Raw genomic sequence first — 10,972 nt, 5'->3', positions numbered from 1 at the left:
TTATGAGCATGCAAGGCCTTTTTGTGGATGGATATTTGCGCTGTACCTATCCCAGTGGTCCCTTTGGGCCTGGTTTAGAATGTGATGAATCCGGTCGCAATCCAATCCAATCAATCAAATTTATTTATATAGCCCTTCTTAATCAGCTGATGCTACAAAGTGCTGTACAGAACCCAGCCTAAAATCCCAAACAGCAAAGCAATGCAGGTGTAGAAGAGCAGGTGGCTTGTCTTGTCTGTCTGTTCGTTGATAGTCCTAGAGTATTGTGAGAACCTGCACCTCCTTCCTGTCTCTCGGTCGTCTGTCTGATCCGGCTGTCCGCGTCCGTCGTCCGTCCGTCTGTCTGTCTGTCTGTCCGTTCCCGTCCTCCGGGCTTGGAACTCGGTTGTCCCTGCCCAAGGTTAATATCTTTCACTGGCCATGAATGAGTGGAGAGAGAGTGACGGAGAGCTGAGAGAGAGAGCGTAAGAGAGCGAAACGAGAGCGAGAAGCAAGGACCGAGAGGGTAGAGAGGGAGAGAGGGAGACGAGAGCGAGAGGAGAGGGAGAGGGGAGAGGGGAAGGGAGAGAGTAGAGGGACACGCAGGGAAGATGGGGAAGAGGGAGTCGAGAAAGGCGCGAAGAGAGAGAGAGGAGCAGAAGGGAGAGGTCGAGAGGGACGAGGTGAGAGAGAGGCGAGAGGCGAGGGGAGAAAGTGGATCCTGTTGGCAGGAGGAGAGGCCTAGATGCGCGGCGACAGTGCCAATATAGTGTGGTGTGTTGTCAGGAGACGCCATCAGCGCAGACGGTAACACCGAGCAGGCACGCACAACGACGACACCGAAAGAGCCGGGCCAAGCGCGTGACCCAGGTAGAGCAGCAGGGTTGGTTCAGACATAGAACGTGCACCATCTGTCCATAGCCAAGCGTTGGTGAGTCTATGATAAGTGAGCGCTTCACATGTCTTTGAGTTCTCAAATGGGCCTATAGGGCTCTAGTCTAAAGGTAGTGTGCTATATAGGGATTAGGGTGCCATTTGGGAYGCAGGCGTGGACTACCCACAGAAATGTACCCACACACACCCTCTAATGTGGCTTTGCTTCAGCTAGTCTAAAAGATCTATATACATCACACTTCATCCACCTACCATGGATTTGACTGACATAGATAGACCATTGAAGTSCATTGTGTGCTGATAATTGATAGTCTCTATTGGGAATATGGCATCAACCTGTTGCCTCTTTCTATTTAACTAGGCAAGTCAGTTAAGAACAAATTCTTATTTACAATGACGGCCTACCCCGGCCAAACCCCTAAACAGGACAACAGTGGGCCAAATTGTGCGCTGCCCTATGGGACTTCTGATCACGGACGGTTGTAATACAGCCCGGGTTCAAACCAGGGTCTGTAGTGACGCCTCTAGCACAATGTAGTGCCTTAGACCGCTGTGCCACTCGGGAACCACACTCTTACTTACATTTACATTTAAGTCATTTAGCAGACGCTCTTATCCAGAGCGACTTACAAATTGGATTACAACTTAAGTAGCTGAGACCACTCTGTTTCTAAACTTACTGAAGTGTCCTGTACACTAATACATGAAACAGTGACCTCTTGTGTAGCAATGTGGAACATTTATTTTAACCTTTATTTAACTAGGCAAGTCAGTTGAGAACAAATTCTTATTTACTATGACAGCCTACCGGGGAACAGTGGGTTAACTGCAGTGTTCAAGGGAGAACAAATTCTTATTTACTATGACTGCCTACCGGGGAACAGTGGGTTAACTGTCTTGTTCAAGGGCAGAACGACAGATTTTTACCTTGTCAGCTCTGGGATTTGATCCAGCAACCTTTCGGTTACTGGCCCAACACTCTTGGCCTCCTGCCGCCCCAACATAATTCTTCCAGAGCTATAAAGCAGGGACACTGTGTGTGAAAGAACACTGCCAAGCACGTATGAGGCGTTTCTTCTAGACAGATTCGTTTTTTCGCCCCCTACTAATGGTTAGGGTGAGGAATAGGTTAGTTAAGCTGATCCTAGATCTGTGCTTAAAGGCACCTTTTATCCTGAGGCATATACTTCACCAGAGCCTACATTAATGCAGCATCTCAGAGTAGGAGTGCTGATATCGGATCAGGTCCTCCCTGTCCCAGTAATCTTATTCATTAGGATTGTAAARGAAAACAATGCACTTCCGACCCCAGAACTTCGACCCCCAGAGGTACTGACCTGAGCTGGGTTTTGAGTTCTGTGAAGCGGGGTCTCTTGCTGGGGTCGTAGGCCCAGCACTTGGTCATCAGGCTGTACAGGGTGGGGGGGCAGTTGTGGGGCATGGCCAGACGCTCTCCGTTCTCTATCCGCCCGATGACATCGTTGTTCTTCACCCCCTGGAAGGGCTTGATACCGTACATGAGGATCTCCCACATGCACACACCTGGAGAGGAGGGGAGAGGAAGGAGGGGAGGATAGGAGAGGTGAGGAGAAGGATGGGAGGAGAGGAGAGAAGAGGGGAGGAGAGGGATGGGAGCGAGAGAGGAAGGGAGAGGAGAGAGGAGACGAGGTGAGGATAGGAGAGGGAAGGAGAGGGGAGCAGAGGGAGGAGGAGGAGAGAGGAAGGAGATAGGAGGGGAAGAGTGGGGAGGAGATGGCGGAGGAGATGGGAGTGGGAGGAGAGGAGAGAGGAAAGGAGTGGGAGGAGCAGGAGGGAGGGCAGGAGAGAGGAGGAGAGGAGAGAGGAACAAGAGAGAGAGAGAGAGGGGGAGGAGAGAGGAGAGAGAAGAGAAAGGCGAGAGAGGAGAGGAAGAGAAGAGAGAAGAGAGAAGTGGAGGAGAGGAGGGAGGGGTCGGGGGGGAAACTGTAAGGAACAGGCATATACATATGAACAGAGACAGACACAAACACGAACACACAGGAGTTGATAGCTAGATTGTGTAATCTGCAGCTGCCAAACTCACCAACATCCACACATCGCTGTCTGAGGTAAAGCGTCTCTGAAGTTGATGGTCTGGAGCCATCCATTTGATTGGAAGTTTCCCCTTGAAGCTGAAAAAGGTTTTGACGTTGAGAACAAAACCCATCTGTGCTTCAGCGTGTAGACATTCTGCAATGCTTTCACAACCAGCAGATGCGTGCAAAAAAACATCAGCCAGGGAAGTCAGTGGGTTTGTACCAGAACCGTTTAGTAACAGGTTTGTACCAGAGACCGTATTAAACAGGTTTGTACCAGAGACCGTATTAAACAGGTTTGTACCAGAGACCGTATTAAACAGGTTTGTACCAGAGACCGTATTAAACAGGTCTTGTACCAGAGACCGTATTAAACAGGTTTGTACCAGAGACCGTATTAAACAGGTTGACCAGAGACCGTATTAAAACAGGTCTTACCAAGACGCTATAACAGGTTTGTACCAGAGACCGTATTAAACAGGTTTGTACCAGAGACCGTAATAAACAGGTTTGTACAGAGACCGTATTAAACAGGTTTGTACCACAGACCGTATTAAACAGGTTGTACCAGAGACCGTATTAAACAGTTGTACCCAGAGACCGTATTAAACAGGTTTGTACCAGAGACCGTATTAAACAGGTTTGTACCAGAGACCGTATTAAACAGGTCTGTACCAGAAACCGTATTAAACAGGTTGTACCAAGAGACCGTATTAAACAGGTTGTACGCAGAGACCGTATTAAAACAGGTCTGTACCACGAGACCGTATATAAACAGTGTTTGACCAGAGACCGTATTAAAACGTTTGTACCAGAGACCGTATTAAACAGGTTAATGTACCAGAGACCGTATTAAAACAAAGGTTGTGTACCAGAGACCGTATTTAATCAGGTTTTACCAGAAACCGATTAAACAGTTCTGTACCAGAGACCGTCATTAAAACAGGTTTGTACCAGAGACCGTATTAAACCAGTTTGTACCAGAGACCTATTAAAACAGTTTGTACCAGAGACCGTAGTTAAACAGTTTGTGAGACCCAGAGACCTATTACACTTAGAACTAGGTCTGTAGTTACGGCTTAAGAGCACCCGTAATTAAACAGGTTTGTACCAGAGACCGTATTAAACAGGTTTTGTACCAGAGACCGTATTAAAGCAGGTCGTACCAGAGACCGTATTAAAACGGTTCCTGTACAGAGACCGTATTAAAACATAAACCGTCTGTACCAGAGACCGTATTAAACAGGTCTGTACCAGAGACCGTATTAAACAGGCTGCTACCCAGAGACGATTAAACAGGTTTGTAACAAGCTTTAGGCTTGACAAGACCGTATTAAACAGTTTGTACCAGAGACCGTATTAAACAGGTTGCTAACCATGAGACCGTATTAAACAGTCTTTACCAAACCGTATTTAAACAGGTTCTGTACCAGAGACCGTATAACAGTTGACCAGGAGCGATTAAAACGGTCTGTTACCAGAGACCGTATTAGAACAAGGTTTGTACCAGAGACCGTATTAAACAAGGTTTGTACCAGAGGACCGTATTAAACAGTTTGTACCAGAAGACCGTATTAAACAGTTACCAGAGACCGTATTAAACAGGTTTGTACCCAGAGACCGTATTAAACAGGTCTGTACCAGCAGACCGTATTAAAACGTCTTACCAGAGAACCGTATTAAACAGGTTTGTACCAGAGACCGTATTAAACAGGTTTGTACCAGAGACCGTATTAAACAGGTTTTGTACCAGAGGACCTATTAAACAGGTTTGTACCAGAGACCGTATTAAACAGGTTACTGTACCAGAGACCGTATTAAACAGGTTTGTACCAGAGACCGTATTTAAAACAGGTTTGTACCAGAACCGTATTAAACAGGTTGTACCAGAGACCGTATTAAAACAGGTTTGTACCAGAGACCGTATTAAACAGGTTTGTACCAGAACCGCTATATAAACAGTTTTACCAGAGACCGTATTTAAAACAGGTTTGTTACCAGAAACCGGTATAAACAGTTTGTACCAAGGGGAAGAAGGGGGGGAAACCCCCGCTAATTTTTAAAAAGCAAAAAAAACAAAAAAATGTTTATCCGTTGTTTTAACCCCAAAAGAACGTATTAAACAGTTCTGTTACCAGAGACCGTGATTAAAACCAGGTTGTACAAGACCTATTAACAGTTGTACCAGAACAACGTATTAAACAGTTCTACCAGAGACCGTATAAACAGCTTATGTACCAGATACCGCTATTAAACATTTGAGCCAGAACCGTATTTAAACAGGTTGTTACCAGAGACCGTATTAAACAGGTTTGTACCAGAGACCGTATTAAACAGGTTTGTACCAGAGACCGTATTAAACAGGTTTGTACCAGAAACCGTATTAAACAGATTTGTACCTTTGTAGTAGGAGCTGTCCTCCATGTAACGCGAGAGGCCAAAGTCTCCCAGCATCACACAGTCTGTGGAAGACACTAGCACGTTCCTGGCAGCAATGTCCCTGGAGACGTTCACACAAAGAGATAATAACTATAAATTCTGGAAAACCTGGAGATTTTGGAAAGTTTCTGGAATTCTGCAAACTGTACATTGAGTACTTAAATATTGACAGCGTGGCACAAATAAATATATTAGAAAATGAAAGCTTAACATAATCTTAAAGTGTCTACATCAACCTAAATAGCAGGATATAATGGGTGGTGGTCTGACCTATGGACAAAGCGTTTGCTCTCCAGGTAGGCCAAGGCTGTGCTGAGCTGGTGGGAGAACAGGATCAACGTTGACAGGTCCAGGTTGTACTTCCTTACTTGTAAAAAGGACCTCAACTGGAAGATGAAAAACGTCAATAAGATTGATCCTCTTTGTTTTTCCAGAGATAGGTGGACGACAGAGGAAACTGTTTCCAAACGTGCTCCTGTCTTCTGGGATCTCCCATCTATTACAAGAATGACAACAACACCTCTGCATACTGTACGTAGCCTATCTATCAAAACATACTCTGTGTTTGTATGGTTCACTGTCAACCCAACCGCCAGGACACCTCACCTCTCCCATCGTGCACAGCTCCATGATGATCCACACTGGGTTCTCTGTGATCACACCGATCAGCTTCACTATGTGGGGGTGGTCGAACTGACGCATGGTCACTGAGGAACACACATCACAAAGGGGTGTGAGGATTTCACCAAACAGTTAAGAACTAGAGTGGAAAGATGTAGACTAACATTTGATTACCCCACCCCCAAAATATAAATGAAATAAAAACATTTAATTGAGCATGTTCAAAGGAACAGAGAAAGGCTCCCTGGGATAGGTCTAACACAGACTCAAATGTCACTGCTCTTAGTTCACAAATATTGTCAATTTGCATCCCAAATGGCACCCTATTCCCTACATAGGGCACTAGGGTGAATTTGGGACAAAGACAATGTTTACAGTTACCAGCTTCATTAAATTGAGCAAAGCAACCTGAGACTACCATCAGGCAGTGTGTGTGTGTGGTGTGTGTGTGTGTGTGTGTGTGTGTGTGTGTGGTGTGTGTGTGTGTGTGTGCTGTGTGTGGTGTGTGCATACCATTGGCAACCAGCAGCAAGCTGCAATCACCATCAAGTCCCATTACAGTGACACAGCACTAGCTTACACTACAACTTCAGCACACTCACATGCTTCCTGAAAGGGAAACTTTCTCACGCACGCTGTCCGACGTGGAGTTCTTGCATGTTTTAATGGCCACGCTCAGAGGGATTCTCCTGGAAGTCAGACACAAGACAAAACAATTGGTCAGTTTATGGTTCACAAGGACGCATATCACGTTGAACATATTAGAATGAGTAGAGAGATGTGTTTAGCTAGATGGTTGCAGTCTCGCGTGTGAAATTGAGAGGGTGGGGATTGAGTGGTGAGAGGAAGAGATGCTTTTAGCTAGAATGGTTGCAGTTCGGGTGGAAATATTGAGTTGGGGGATTGAGTGAGAGGAGAGATGTGTTTAAGCTAGATGGTTCAGGTCGGGTGAAATTGAGAGGTTCTGGGATTGAGGGGAGAGGAGAGATGTGTTTAGCTAGATGGTTACAGGTCGGTGAAATTGAGAGGTTGGGGATTGAGGGTGAGAGGAGAGATGTGTTTAGCTAGATGGTTACAGTCGGTGAAATTGAGAGGTTGGGGATTGAGGGTGAGAAGGAGAGATGTGTTTAGCATAGATGGTTACAGTCGGGTGAAATTGAGAGGTTGGGATTGAGGGTGAGAGGAGAGATGTGTTTAGCTAGATGGTTACAGTCGGGTGAAATTGGAGAGGTTGGGGATTGAGGGTGAGAGGAGAGATGTGTTTAGCTAGATGGTTAACAGTCGGGTGAAATTGAGAGGTTGGGGAGGTTGAGGGTGAGAGGAGAGATGTGTTTAGCTAGATGGTTACAGTCGGGTGAAATTGAGAGGTTGGGATTGAGGGTGAGAGGAGAGATGGTTTTAGCTAGATGGTTTACAGTCGGGTGAAATTAGAGGGTTGGGGAGTGAGGGTGAAGGAGAGATGTGTTTAGCTTAGATGGTTACAGTCGGGTGAAATTGAGAGGTTGGGGATTGAGGTGAGAGGAGAGATGTGTTTAGCTAGATGGTTACAGTCGGGTGAAATTGAGAGGTTGGGGATTGAGGGTGAGAGGAGAGATGTGTTTAGCTAGATGGTTACAGTCGGGTGACATTGAGAGGTTGGGGATTGAGGGTGAGAGGAGAGATGTGTTTTACTCAGATGGTTACAGTCGGGTGAAATTGGAGGGTGGGGATTGAGGGTGAGAGGAGAAGAGTGTTTTCATGCTCTAGAATGGTTTACAGTCGGGGTGACATTTGAGAGGTTGGGGATTGAGGGTGAGAGGAGAGATGTGTTTAGCTAGATGGTTACAGTCGGGTGAAATTGAGAGGAACACGTGGGGATTGAGGTTGAGAGGAGAGATGCTTTGTCTGCATTTAGCCAGACAGATACAGTATTATTTATTTGTTAGAGTACTATATACTTGTTATGTAATATATACAGTACCAGTCAAAAGTTTGGACACACCTACTCATTCAAGGGTTTTTCTTTCTTTATTTTAACACATTTTGTTGTTGTTGAGAAAATAGTAAAATAAAGGAAAACCCTTGAAGGAGTAGGTGTGTCCAAACTTTTGACTGGTTCTGTACTTATCCAATACTATATACTTGTTAAAATACTATATACTTGTTACGGTACTATATACTTTTTACAGTACTATTTACCGGGCTGTTGTAGACTCCCTGGTGGACGTCTCCAAACTGTCCCTCTCCGATGCAGCGTCCCAGCTCTATCCGGTCTCTCTGGATCTCATAGTCCCTGGCTGGGGAGGGAAAGATGACCCCTGTTAGTTGTGTGGTGTGGTATAGTGTGGTGTTGTGTGGTTCGGTATGGTGTGGGTGTGTTCGTTTATGTACGCGTGTGAGCAAAGCCACAGATGGATGGGTAACCCAAGTCAGGAGGAGCTGATGAGGTCATTTTGGTTGTTAATAATAACAGCAAGAAGCCTTGGCTGTATTTTGACTGCAGTAGACAGTAGTACTCTATTAAATACTGTATATATACACTACATGACCAAAAGTATGTGGACACCTGCTTGTCGAAGATCCATTCCAAAATCATGGGCATTAATATGAAGTTGGTCCCCCTTTGCTGCTATAACAGCCTCAACTCTTCTGAGGAGGCTTTCCACTAGATGTTGAGGTCGGGCACTGATGTTGGGCAATTAGGCCTGGCTCGCTGTAGGCGTTCCAATTCATCCCAAAAAGTATGTTTGATTGGGTTGAAGTCAGGGCTCTGTGCAGGCCAGTCAAGTTCTTCCACACTGATCTCGAATAAACCATTTCTGTATGGACTTCACTTTGTGCACGGGAACATTGTCATGCTCCACAAAACTTTATAGTTGGCACTATGCATTGGGGCAGGTAATGTTCTCATGGCTTCCGCCAAACCCAGATTAGTCTGTCGGACTGCCAGATGGTGAAGTGTGATTCATCACTCCAGAGAACGTGTTTCCACTGCTCCAGGGTCCCATGGCAGCGAGCGTTACACCACTCCAGCAAACTCTTGGCATTGCACATGGTGATCTTAGGCTTGTGTGCGGCAGCTCGGCCATGCAAACCMATTTCATGAAGCTCCCGAAGAACAGTTATTRTGCTGACGTTGCTTCCAGAGGCAGGTTGGAGCTCGGTAGTGAGTGTTGCAACCGAGGACAGATWACTTTTCCATGCTACGTGCTTCAGCACTCGGCGGTCCCGTTCTGTGAGCTTGTGTGGCCTACCATTTTGCAGCTGAGCCATTGTTGCTCCTAGACGTTTCCACTTCACAATAACAGCACTTACAGTTGACCGGGGCAACTCTAGCAGGGCAGACATTTGACGAACTGACTTGTTGGAAAGGTGGCATCCTATGATGGTGCCACATTGAAGTTCACTGAACTCTTCAGTAAGGCCATTCTACTGCCAATGTTTGTCTATGGAGATTGCATGGCTGTGTGCTCGATTTTATACACATGTCAGCAACAGGGCGGCAGGTAGCCTAGTGGTTAGACCGTTGGACTAGTAACTGAAAGGTTGCAAGATACCATCTAAGCTGGTGAAGTTAAACTATTCCTATCTTTCAAATWAATTTTGGGATCCAGCCATACAATGTCTTCGGGAAAGCATTCAGACCCCTTGACTTTTTCCACATAAGGCTGTAATGTAATAAAATGTGGAAAAAGTCAAGGGGTCTGAATACTTTCCGATGGCACTGCATGGCTGGATCTGCAAAGTCTGTCAAACTTTGATTTTGGAGATAATGTAACGGATTTAAACCTATTTTCCAGTAGCAGAGTTGAATGACACATTCTAGTACAGCTCATAACTACAATCACAACCATGATGGACAACAGACAGAAAGAGACAGAGAGAGAAAGACAGAGAGAAAGACAGAGAGAAAGACAGAGAGACAGACAGAGAGACAGATCCTTAGTGACCATTGATGCTGATCATCCCAGTAAACCCCAGGTCCTTAGTGACCATGATGCTGAGTCTCCAGTAACCCCAGGTCCTTAGTGACATGATGCTGAGTCTCCAGTAACCCCAGGTCCTTAGTGACCATGATGCTGAGTCTCCAGTAACCCCAGGTCCTTAGTGACCATGATGCTGAGTCTCCAGTAACCCCAGGTCCTTAGTGACCATGAGCTGAGTCTCCAGTAACCCCAGGTCCTTAGTGACCATGATGCTGAGTCTCCAGTAACCCAGGTCCTTAGTGACCTTGATGCCTGAGTCCCAGTAACCCCAGGTCCTTAGTGACCATGATGCTGAAGTCTCCAGTAACCCAGGTCCTTAGTGACCATGATGCTGAGTCTCCAGTAACCCCAGGTCCTTAGTGACCATGATGCTGAGTCCTCCAGTAACCCCAGGTCCTTAGTGACATGATGCGCGAGTCTCCAGTAACCCCAGGTCCTTAGTGACCATGATGCTGTCTCCAGTAAACCCCAGGTCTTAGTGACCATGATGCTGAGTCTCCAGTAACCCCAGGTCCTTAGTGACCATGATGCTGAGTCTCCAGTAACCCAGGTCATTAGTGACCGATGATCTGAGTCTCCAGTAACCCCAGGTCCTTAGTGACCATGATGCTGATCTCCAGTAACCCCAGGTCTAGGACCATGATCTGAGTCTCCAGTACCCCAGGTCTTAGTGACCATGATGCTGAGTCTCCAGTAACCCCAGGTCCTTAGTGACCATGATGCTGAGTCTCCAGTAACCCAGGTCTTATGACCATGATGCTGAGGTCTCCCAGTAACCCCAGGTCCTTAGAACCATGATGCTGAGTCTCCAGTAACCCCAGGTCCTTAGTGACCATGATGGCTGAGTCTCCAGTAACCCAGGTCCTTAGTGACCCATGATGCTTGAGTCTCCAGTAACCCCAGGTCCTTAGTGACCATGATGCTGAGTCTCCAGTAACCCCAGGTCCTTAGTGACCATGATGCTGAGTCTCCAGTAACCCAGGTCCTTAGTGACATGAGCTGAGCCCAGTAACCCCAGGT

The 10,972-nt window shown here is 46.3% G+C and overlaps 1 pseudogene; it reads right to left on the bottom strand.

Annotated features, from left to right (window-relative positions):
* The window catches only part of LOC111955697 (focal adhesion kinase 1-like), a 143,949-nt pseudogene that overhangs the window by 36,746 nt on the left and 96,231 nt on the right, over positions 1 to 10,972 (bottom strand).

This window comes from Salvelinus sp. IW2-2015, linkage group LG31, assembly GCF_002910315.2.
Source record: "Salvelinus sp. IW2-2015 linkage group LG31, ASM291031v2, whole genome shotgun sequence".
In the NCBI taxonomy this organism is placed as follows: domain Eukaryota; kingdom Metazoa; phylum Chordata; class Actinopteri; order Salmoniformes; family Salmonidae; genus Salvelinus; species Salvelinus sp. IW2-2015.
Note: the sequence above shows the minus strand (reverse complement) of the source record. Positions and strands in the feature narration are given on the sequence as shown.